Here is a 12,212-nt window from a genome sequence, read left to right as displayed (position 1 = left end):
GACTACTCAGGCAGGAAGTGGGGTGCTGACTTTCCGTCCCCTGCTGTTTTGACCCCCAGGGAGATGGAGGGAGTAGCACCCCCACTGGGCCACTGGATGATTCCAACTCCCCCTCGCAACCCGCTCAGGGCACAAAACCCCCAGAACCGCCTTGTTAAGATGAAACACTTCCCACTCGGACTTCCTAAAAATTAAAGAGGTAAGAAAGACTCAGACGAGGCAGGAGAGGCCCCTTAGAAGCTGCAGAGTCCAGCCCCTCGTTTTACAGATGAGCTCACTGGAGCCTGGAGAGAAATTATGTGTCCAAGGTCATTCAGCGTGAGAGTGGCAGAGGCCAGACAAGACTGTGGGTGCCGGTCTCTCCCAGGCATCGAGCTCATTCCCTCGTCCTGCAACCTTGCGGCTGTGGTCACACAAACCAACAGCTGCTCCTACTGGGGGTGGGGGCAGTGGTCAGAGCTGAGTGTCCACTGGCTTCCCAAGGGCTAGCGGAGATATAAAAACAGTTCTTCCCATGTATCTTTTAAGTGGTCAGTAGGAGTCGAGGACGCTCTGAAGATTCACATTCTGACCATGGCAGGCCCGGTCCTAGGAGGGTTAAGTCACCTGTGAAAGGAGAACCCTGGGCTGGGTCAGAACAAGGGACAGACCTGCAGGCATGGCCCTGTCTGGCTGGGAAAGCAAACCTCTTCAGTTTGGAGAAGTTTCTGAGGTTTTCTCTTGATTTTCCTGGGGTCTCTGGTACACTCACTGGCTTCGAATCTTAAAGCATCCACCAGGATGGCGCACGAAGTCCTTCCCTGGCTGGACTAGCCCATCTTTCTCCAGCCTCACCCTCATTCACCTGCTCTGCTCAAGCCACACTAAACACGGCCCACACCTTCACATCTTCATCATTTCTTTTGCTGTTTCCTCTGCCAGGAATATTTTTTCCCTCTTTAACTGCAAGGCTTGTACTTGACTTTGAATATGGAGTTTAACCTCCTCCTCCTTGTCATAGCGTCCCCTGGCCCTTCCCTCTTAGTCCCCCTCAACTGTTTTCCCTCACATCTCTGTTCATGGCGCCTCCCTGGCCCCTGCTGGGTCTAATTCTAGCTGTTTGCTAACACATCCTCTTTCCATGGCTACACAGACAATCTCTCAAGGACCTCAGTCACATTTATCTTTGTACCCTGAGTAGCCAGTCAATTCCTGGCACATAGAAGGAACAGCAGAATTACCAGCTTAAATTAAATAAAAATGTGTCTGCTTAAGGAAAATTTTGCTCCAGATTCTTAAGTGGAAAGGCCAATGAAGGTGTTTTTCTTTTTTGCCTAAGAGTACAGGAAAGGCCTCATTCTAAATGAATGGTAAAGTATCATTTTACAAGTTGCTGCCATGAGCATACGTCCATGCACACCTGAATGCACGTGGGTGTACACACACACACAGAAGATGGGAGAAGCTGGTGCTCGATGGCAAAGTGCAGCAAAGAAGATAAGATCTCCTCGCTGCAAAGGAAGGTAAGCCACGTGATGATGTGGGTAACCCCAGGCACACACGATACCTTCGGCAAGGCCCAGCTCATATCTAACCACATCATCTTTTCATGAAGCAGACATGAAAAAATACGACTAAAACAATTACACAAAAGGTGGTTTAATACCTTTTTGCCTCGACGGTATCAAAGCTATGGACTCTGGGGCTACACTTGGGGAAACAATTCTCTGAGATAATGAGATGAACTATCTGCTCAAGAGAATGTGCAGGAAGCTAAGGGGACCGGGCAACACATAACCAAACAGCTTGCAGCCAACGCGCCATCTAAACCCAAGTGTCCTCGGGCAGCACTGGTTGTGTAAGCAGAGGCGACCGAACCCACCCTTGTCTCAAAGTGAAGACTCTGTGGGTGCCAATCTGTGTGCATGTGTGTCCTCAACTAAACATGATGGCTGAAGTGAAATTAACAGCCCCCCATCTGTGGCTGAGATGGGTATAAAATGAAAAGGTTGAAAAGGTGAGACTTGTCATTCAGCAGCCTTGAAGTCCCTTTCTGGTGTGTGACTCGCTCGCTGAATGACCAGTGCCCCGTGAATGCGAACTGAGAAACCAGCAATGACTGATCCGGACGCTGAACTTCAGCATCCTGGTGTTCTGATGTAGGTAGGTCTGAGTTCTCCAAGCCACAGACGACGGACTTTCCCCTCTTTGAAGCTCTACTCACACCTGGTCCATGTTTTACGGCAACATGGTTTCCTTTATCAGCCTTCACTCTTTTCAGTCCTCCAAGTAACCTCCCCATGATTGGGAAGGTTCCCACAGCTAAAGAATGTGACAGCTGGGATGGGCTTCAGGGCATTGAGACCCCAAACTTTACAGGCTCAAAGACTTGCTACTGAATCCCAGCTCTGCGTTAGTCAAAGCTCTTTGATTTTGGGTAAGTTATTAGCCTACATCTCAGCTTTCTCATCTATAAAATGGCTATAACAGAACCCCTCTCCTAGTTAAGTCTCCTTTAGAAAATATGAGTTAATTCCTGTAAAGTACATAGCACAGGGACTTCCCTGGTAGTCCAGTGGTTAAGACTCCGTGCTCCCAATGCAGGGGGTCTGGGTTCGCTCCTTGGTCAGGGAACTAGATCCCACATGCCGCAACTAAAGATGCCGCATGCTGCAACTAAGACCCGGTGCAGCCAAATAAATAAATAAATAAATACTAAAAATATATTAAAAAATAAAGTACGCAGCACAATCATGAGCACAAAGTTAGACCTTACTAAATGGAGCTATTATTATTATCGCCATCATTATAATCCATTCAAACCCTTCTGATGTCCAGAAGAGGATCCTGAGGAAGGTAAGGAGATTTATCCCCAGGAAATTAATCTTGAGTGATCCAGTAGTTACTGGCCCTGCTAGACAATGACCAGATTGAAGGTAGTACCATAGTAAGTGGCTGAGTTAGGGGCAGAACTCAGATCTACTGATTCGCAGGCCAGAGCCTGAACATATGCACCGCATTGGCACCATGTACTGTTAAATTTCTCATCGCATAGTCATTTTTTCCCAACCACGTCTTAAGCCCATGAAAAGTAGGGACCTTGTGCTTCTGAAGTTCCTCCAGAGTGCAGCACTTTATAGGTACTAGATAAATATTTGTTAATCAGCTGATAGTTTGCAAAGATCACAGCTGATTTTCAAGGCAACAGGTTTCTACGTCATAGCTGCTTCTTCCCCACGCTACCACGTCCTTATAATTTTGGAAAACTCATCCAAGGGGGAACTCGTGCTAATGTGCTGTCAGAGGGAAACATTCCACCCTGTTTTGGAAGGAAGCTATAGATTGCTCCAGATTGCAGACACAATAACCAGAGACACTGGTAATTTGACTGATGCTCTAAAACCCCAAAGCACTCACTGAAGACACCTTTGTCCTTGCAGAGTAGATTTTTTGTCACTGCATGTCAAAATGGGCAAGCTGCCTTTTGATGGGGCTGCTGGTTCCCATAGACCAGATGTGAGGGTCCAGATGCCAGCCCACAAAATCCATCATCTGAAGGGAACGCGGCACCATCCCTTCTGAAAGCCGAGAGTGTTGTGCAGATCACTGGCTCTACATATTTTAATAAATGCTGCTGTGATTTGTATTGTCTTGTGCAGTGTTGAATATGTTTCTCATAAGTTGGCCTTTATGTAAACCACCATGACCTACGTGATTAATTCTGATCTTTATTTTCTGTTTCATAAACACTTTTAATCTAACATCACTGTAAAAATCCAAATGAATGTACATGATGTTCTGTCGGTACTAAACTTTCCAGGCTAGACTTTTACAGTTAATATTGGGGTCACCACAAGAGCACAAGAGAGTATGGGAAGTGCCTGGGATATAGTTCTTGCCCTAGCAACTGACGCCCTCTCGTTGCTTCACTGAATTTTTCCTGTTCTTGACCTCTGCCCCTTGTTTTCAGTAATATTGGTCTAATGAGATGAATAAATGGCCTGGTCTATAAAGAAATGGGAGAATTCTGGCTATGGCCAAAACTCCTTCAGGGGATTAAAGATATGAGGGGTGAACAGTGAGGGGAACCTTAAGACCAATCATATGGGTAGAGACAGGTGTTCCTTGGGGGCTCCAGGACACAGGAGTCCACTCTGGGTCTGGGACTGAGCCCCGCCTGTCCCACCATCCCCACCAGGGGACATACTCCTTTCTAGAATCTGCGAATCCACCCCTCGCTTCCCATGGCCTACTCAGCGCCTCCGAAGTTGGGGATGGTTAATGGGCGTGACACATGCCCCACATTTTCTGTGACACCTCACCGTTCACCACTTTTTCAAACACTGCCTGTGTAGACTTTGCACAGGACCCTGAGGACCCTGTCTGGATAGGCACTGCCCAAAACAGTCACGACAGATGGCTACGGAGCAGTTAAAATGTGGCTAGTCCAAACTGAGAAGTGCTGTAAATATAAAACAAACATCAGATGTTGACAACACAGTACCAAAACAAAAAAGAATGTAAACTATGTCAATATTTTTTAATATTGATTACATGTGGAAATGATAATATTTTGGATGCACTGGGTTAAATGTTTTATTAAGATTAATTTCCTCTGCTTTTTACTTTTTAAAATATGGCTACGAGAACATTCAAAATTACAAATGTGGCTTGCATTATATTTCTACTGGAGGGCACCACTCTAGACAATTATCAGAAAAGTTGTTTCCATTCAAGTCCAGTGAAAAACACAACTCTCAGCTCCTCGTCACACTGAGAATGAAATCCATGCTCCTGCCTGTGAGGTAGAGAGGTAGATGATGCTGAGCTACCTGGGCTCTGCTTACCTCTCCAGCCTCCCTCTGGTTGCTCACTTCAGTCATGCTGGCATCTTTCTCAGAATCTCCAGGTTTGCACCAGGCTCGAGGGCTTTGCAGGCTGTTCTCGCTATCTGAGATACTTTTCCCCCATATGTTTTCATCATCTGAGTCTCATCTCAAATGTCACTTCCTCAGAGAGGCCTTCCCTTCCTTCCTGTGGTAGGCAGGATAATGACCCTACAAAGAGGTCCATGTCCTACTCCCTGGAATCTGTTATGTTATCTTACAAGGCAAAAGAGAATTTCCAGATACGATGAAGTTAAGGATTTTGAGATGAGAATATTATCCTGGATTATCTGAGCAGACCCAAAGTCATCAGAGGGGTTCTTATGAGGTAAAGAAGGAGCCAAGAGAGTCAGAGTCAGAGAAGGTGATGTGATGACACAAGTAGAGGTCAGCGAGATGCAGGGCCCAGTGCCAAGGAATGCAGGCAACCTCCAGAATATGGAAAAGGTCAGAAATGGATTCCTCCCTAGAACCTCCAAAAGGAACACAGACCTGCCAACCCATTTTAGACTTCTGACCTCCAGAATTATAAGACAATAAATTTCTATTGTTTTAATCCAAAATAATTGTGGTAATTTGTTACAGTAGCAATAGGAAACTAATACACATCCTCATCTGAGACTACGTAGCCCCCAGCCCCCAGGCTCCTCTATTCCATTCTTCTAGGTTATTCTTTCCATATCATTTACTGCTATCAGACTCTGCCCTTTGAACTAGTGCCTGACACATAGTTGATGCTCCTTGGCATGAATAAATGGTTGATGAATGAATGAGTAAAAGAATGACAGACAACTGGCTATGGGAATGATTTACTTTTGGGACTTCCCTGGTGGTCCAGTGGTTAAGAATCCATCTTGCAATGCAGAGGACGCTGGTTTGATTCCTGGTCGGGGAACTAAGATCCCACATGCCGAGGGGCAACTAAGCCCATGTGCTGCAACTAGAGAGCCCCTGCGCCACAACTAGAGAGTCCTCGCGCCACAACTAGAGAGCCCGCGCACTCTGGAGCCTGTGTGCCACAACTAGAGACCTGGGGTGCCACAGCTTATGACCCCACGCGCTCTGGAGCCTGCGCACCACAACTAGAGAGAAGCCCGCGCACCGCAACGAAGAGCCCACGTGCCGCAACAAAAGATCCTGTGTGCTACAACTAAGACCCGACGCTACCAATAAATAAATAAATAAATAAATTTTAAAAAAGAAAAGATTTACTTTCAACCAAATGAATAACATCTGAACATTTTTAGAGAAAAATTACACCCAAGTAGATGAAATGAAGAACACTGATAGATATTGGAGCGTGCTTACTATTGACAGGGTACCATGATGGTGCTGCAGAGATACAAAGAATCCACTAATCCTATCCCTCCTACAGTCTCTGTAGAGAGACATGCACATGATAAAACAATGACTGGCGGGTGTGCTGAATGGTTGGGGTCAAATGACTGGCGGGGCATTAGGTATGAACAGTGGCGTGCTGGCAAACCAGCTCTCAAAACAACAATCATGACAACAACAGAGGCCTGATCTGTAGCGCTTGCCAATTTCTGTGGTGTAAATACCCCTACAATGACTGATTTCAAGCCACCATTATAACGTCTCTGAACGTGGCACTGGGAAGAGCTGTACACAAGCAGGGTCTTGTTGAGAGGTGGGATTTCTACTGGATGTAAAAGTGCTGGTGGGCTGGGGCTGGCCTCAGGAGGGGGCAGGAGGTCTGCTGCACACAAAGGCAAGAATCTCTTCAGGGCTGGCAAAGTGGGGTCACTGGTCCTTGTGGCTCCAGTGGGTTTCCTGTCCTTGAGACAAACAGAAAAAAGCAACTAACAGAACTCTCCCAGAAGAGGGCTGTCTGCAGAGATGCAGGAGCAGAGAATCTTGTTGCCAGGAGGACTGTGGTGATTCTCCGGCCCGGCACTAATTTAATGAGATGGGTTAGAGCTAAGATCGCAGGCAACCAACGGTGAGGGATGAGCAGTGAACAGTCTGTGTTCGTTGACCCGGGGATAGGACACCCAGACCTGAACCAGGCTGATGCCCTCACGCATTCTGCCTCTTGCACATTCGTTCGATTGATATCAATACAACATGCATGCAGCTCTCTGCAGTCCCAGCCTAAACATGAGCTGTCAAGTGAACTTGGGACAATCCACCCAAGGTTCTCAAAGTAACCCTCCCTAAAATCTCCATCCTCATCCAGGCAGCGTCCCCTGTAATTTGTAAGGCTGGGAGATTTGGTTCTGAGGATCCTAGGGTGGTATTTAAGAGGTTGGTGTATAGGGTCAGATGGTACCTGGATTCAAATCCTGACTCTGCCACTTCCCAAGTAAGTGACAGTAGGGAGGTGTCTTGATCTCTCTAGGCTTTAGGTTCCTCATACGGAAAATGGGAATAATAATATCTTTCTCAGACAGTTACGTGAGGATTACAAGATGCATAAAAATACATGCAGCACCACGCCTGGGGCATAGTAAGTGGCCGGTCAGTATGCACAATGATGGTGATAATGGTAAAAATCATGTAATTCTGTTTCTCCAGGTCCTGCCATCCAGAGTCACCCGTCCACTATCTTCGCTCTGAGAAGGAAGCCCTCTCCTCACACCCCTCTACACACCAAGTCTGACAGCCCTCACAGGCCCACGCCTTCCAGGTTGATCACTTTAAGAGCACGCATCTGCTGTGTGCAGGGGAGATGTTTTCCTTGCTTTGGGTGTGTTTCAATGAAGGACAAGAATGAGGCCATTATGTGAACACAGGGGCAACAATGAAAACAAGACTGCTTTCTGAAAAGCACTAAAAAGCTTTCTTTTGCCTGAATGGCCATTATTTTCACTCTTTCTCCCTCACACAAAGCACCGGAGCACACTTCATTCAAGCTGTTGCCCAGTGAGTGGGTGTGAAGACGTGGTACAAACAAAAGAAGTAACATACTGCTGTTGTCAGGTCTCTTGTTCAGTGCTCTGCGAGGTGGACCAAGCCTGCCCGCCAGTCCCACTGCTTGAATCATCAGGAAGAACAGTGCACACATTTTTATATAAATATAAAAACCCTACATAATCCCTGACATGGTTACATGACGATTTACGAGCGGGAGCTGGATTTCAAAAGTCGGCAGAACATAAAAGCGCAGTGTTCTTCTAAGACCTTGGCACCTTGTCATCCCCTTTGACAATTTTAAGCGTCAATCCTGCCACCTGGGAAACAGCGTTCCTCTTGCCCCTGAGGAAGAAGGCAGGATTGCTCGATTCCTGATGCACCGGGGGCCCTGGGCATGCGTGTGAGTGGCTGGGAGGGTTGGCAGCCTCATGCCTGCAGCCGGGCTGGGGGTGGTGGTTTTGAGGTACTTGGGTATTTATTGGGGTGTTCTAGGTCTCGGCTGTCCACATCACACAACTCAAAATAAGAGAGAGCCACTGTCTCCTACCCAGAGTTTTCTGACGATAAAAAGCAATGTCAAATAAGGGGAGGAAGTAAATCTTGGTATTCTGCAAGTTTTCCTTTATTAAGGACAATTCAGTGGCTTTGGTTGAAGGCTCTGTGTGTGTGCGATTTTTCTTCCTCGCAACAGTTTTCCTCTCTCCAACTTTTGTCAAAAAGATCACTGTGCCAAACAGACAGAAGTTCGAGAACTTTTCTTCTGCATTACTGGACGGTTCTGAAGAAGAGGGAAGTGGTTCTTGATAATGTCTCCGCTGCCCGAGGGCCAGGGCTCCACCACATTTCCCATGAGGTCCCCCCAGGGTCCAGCATGTGCCAACACTGTATTTGCTGAGTGAACTGTTGAAAGATCAGCATCACTGTGGCATTTTTCTGATTTCTATCTCTATGGACCCCTGCCCCAGCTACTTGACCCTCAGTGGGCAGCCTGTCCCTATGTGATTCGGCCATAACAGTGTCACCTTTAAGAACACCATCCTAGATGCTCTTACAGAACACCCGCCACGGGCCCAGCGCCGTGGAGTGCGGGATACACGGGCAACGTAACCCGTGTCTGGGGGCCTCCAGGAGCCCATCACTGTAAAGCTTTGAGCCTCCCCCGCCCATCCCCACCGGGGGTCCAGGGTTTGGCACACGGAGCAGCCGGCAGCACGGCTCCCCTTCTCACTAGCTGTCTGCGACCCCTGACAAGTCTACAACGTGTACACTGGGTATAAGTTCCAGTCTCTCATTTATAAAACGCAGACAGCAACAGCCAACTCCCAGGTGTGTTGTGAGGATTTGACGAAACCATGTACAGAGCACCTAACACAGGCCCAGCCCACAGTAGGTGCTTAGGAAATTCTGGTGGTCAACTTTTCTTTGACAAGTAATAAAAAAAAATCTATCTCAGGAAACAAGATGAACATGCAGAAAGTCATTTGGGAACAGGATAGAGTCAGTGAATAATAAAGAATGAAATAGAATAGATGACACGCTCTTTGGTGTGGGCTAAGCTGTCTGTAGCCCGGAGGGGGAACGGAGGTGCTGGATGAGCCTGCAGCAAACAGCTTCTCGGAGGACACAAACCTGAGAAAAGGGAACCCTCTTGCAGTGTTGGTGGGAATGTAAATTGATAGAGCCACTAGGGAGAACAGTATGGAGGTTCCTTAAAAAACTAAAAATAGAATTACCATACTACCTAGCAAACCCACTACTGGGCATATACCCTGAGAAAACCATAATTCAAAAAGACACATGTACCCCAATGTTCACTGCAGCACTATTTACAATAGCCAGGTCATGGAAGCAACCTAAATGCCCATCAACAGACGAATGGATAAAGAAGATGTGGCACATATATACAATGAAATATTACTCAGCCATAAAAAGGAATGAAATTGGGTCATTTGTAGAGATGTGGATGGATCTAGAGACTGTCATACACAGTGAAGTAAGTCAGAAAGAGAAAAACAAATACTGTATGCTAACACATACATATGGAATCTAAAAAAAAAAAGATGGTTCTGAAGAGCCTAGGGGCAGGACAGGAATAAAGACACAGACGTAGAGAATGGACTTGAGGACACAGAGAGGGGGAAGGGTAAGCTGGGACAAAGTGAGAGAGTGGCATGGACATATATACATTACCAAATGTAAAATAGATAGCTAGTGGGAAGCAGCCGCATAGCACAGGGAGATCAGCTCGGTGCTTTGTGACCACCTAGAGGGGTGGGATAGGGAGGGTGGGAGGGAGGGAGACGCAAGAGGGAAGAGAAATGGGAACATATTGTATATGTATAGCTGATTCACTTTGTTATAAAGCAGAAGCTAACACACCATTGTAAAGCAATTATACTCCAGTAAAGAAGTTAAAAACAAACAAACAAACAAACAAAAAACCTGAGATGGAACTTGAGGAAGAAGCTTAAGTGACTCTGGTTCCCCTTGAATAATAAGAGTTCTGGGGCAACAAAACACGCCGATTGAAAAAAAAACTCCAAGTGCCAGATTTATCTCCTGGGATCATGAGGGTAAAATGAATATGAGAAAGAAGCATGGGCTGGGCCAGGTGGCACAAAGGCCCTGTTCTGCAAACAGCATTTCCCCCTGAAAGGTCGCCCATAATATCTTTTGTGTCTCTAACGGTGGCAATTAGTAATGCCCCCAGCTTAGCATCAAGAGCATTCCTTTATGAAGGGAATCAGATACACTCAATCTCTCAGAGTTCAGGGTGTGTGTGGAGGGAACCAGGAAGATTCACACTGTACATGCTTCCAATTAAAAACACAGACAGAGGAAAAAGCAACACGAATGTCACAGAAAAGAAAGTGCTGCCACCCACACGTGGCCTAAAGGTCACTGCGCCTCTGCCTTGGCCATTATCTCCAGCCGCAAAGGTCAGGGGGGCTGTCTGCATTTCTGGGGAGTACGCTGGCTTTCATGAGGCCTCAAAATGACTACGGCTCTGACACCGAAATTAGTGATAAGCTCTGAGGAGAAGACGATAATAGGGAAATGGAGTGACTGTAACCTTTTCCACCATCTCTCTTGTCGGCTCCATGAAGCAGCGTCACAAGGCATAAAACGAGAAGCTTCCACATTCTACAAAAGACTACAAGGCTGCCGACTTAAGCGGGTAGCGTAGCAAATGGCTATACTATTGTCAACAAGAAGACATCGAAGAAGAAGGAGAAAGCAGCGATTAAAACATCTCGTGACGCCACCTTGTTGTGGAAACGGGCTCACTGTATATCTGGACAGGTCTTGATACAATAATGCAGGGCGTTTACCACGTGGTTCTAGGAAGAGTGCAATCACTGTGGCCCAGCACGGGCAACAGTACCCCTATGTCATTGCAAAAATTTCAGGAATTTAAACGTAGATGAATTGAAGGACACTGGACTTGGAGTCAGACAGACCAACATTCGAACCTCAGCTATAGTCCCCATGTGATGGGCAATTTATATCATCTTTTATCATTCCTGTACTGTGAATACAGTGTTTATCTGGAAAGTTGTAATGATCTGAGTATCTACAGCTTAAGGTCCTAGTGAAGATTAAACGATGGAAACGTACTTTATAAATGATCAGGTACGATATAAATACAAATCATAATAATTATTATTATTAGCTAGTGATAATGTCCGCTCTGAGGTAATCCCTGTACACACTGAGGTAAGGCTGCTTTTCTATATTAGACACTCCGAGGAGAGAGGATCTTCTGCTGTTGATGACTAAATGCTATCTAGAAAATGCTACACACACAACTATTTAGCTGGGATGATACATAAAACACAAGAAGAAAAGTAAACCAAGGCACATAGCACATATATGATGTATGGCTGAATGTGGCCTTCGGTGGGTGGGTATCAGAAACAAAATTAGCAACTTGTAGCCCTTCGGCTAAGCTTCCTAGCAACAGAAACACACAAATAACACACAGAGTAAAATTGGTCCCTCCAAGTGTGGTCTATCTAAAGGTATCTGGCGTTTTGCAGCTCACCCAGCAATGAAGAATCTGATACTTTAAACCTGCAAAGTATAGAGAATAAAGCAGGAACGATAGTTTGGTAGTTTAAAATATTTGTCCCCTTTCTTACCAGAAGGAAATCAATTGTAGTATCAGCGACCCTCCCAAACAGAGAGAATCACCCAACGTAGCAACCAGGGTTTTTCTTTCTAAAGTTCTGAACCTGACCCCGGTAAATACATCTGGAAAAGATGCTTGTAGAAGTTTTGAGCATAGCATAGTGATCTGAAAGTAGCTGACTCAGGCTCGGGATCTGGGGCAGAGCTTAAGGTCACATTCGTCTGTGTGACCGACCACACTGAGGGTGCTGCTGGCACCGGCTGCTTTACTAGCCTGCATAGGACTCATTGGTAGACACAAGCTATTATTTGGTAAGACATGGGAGAAATCTGTTCTTT

This window comes from Balaenoptera acutorostrata, chromosome 3 (assembly GCF_949987535.1).
Source record: "Balaenoptera acutorostrata chromosome 3, mBalAcu1.1, whole genome shotgun sequence".
NCBI lineage: Eukaryota > Metazoa > Chordata > Mammalia > Artiodactyla > Balaenopteridae > Balaenoptera > Balaenoptera acutorostrata.
This window is presented reverse-complemented; position numbering follows the sequence as displayed.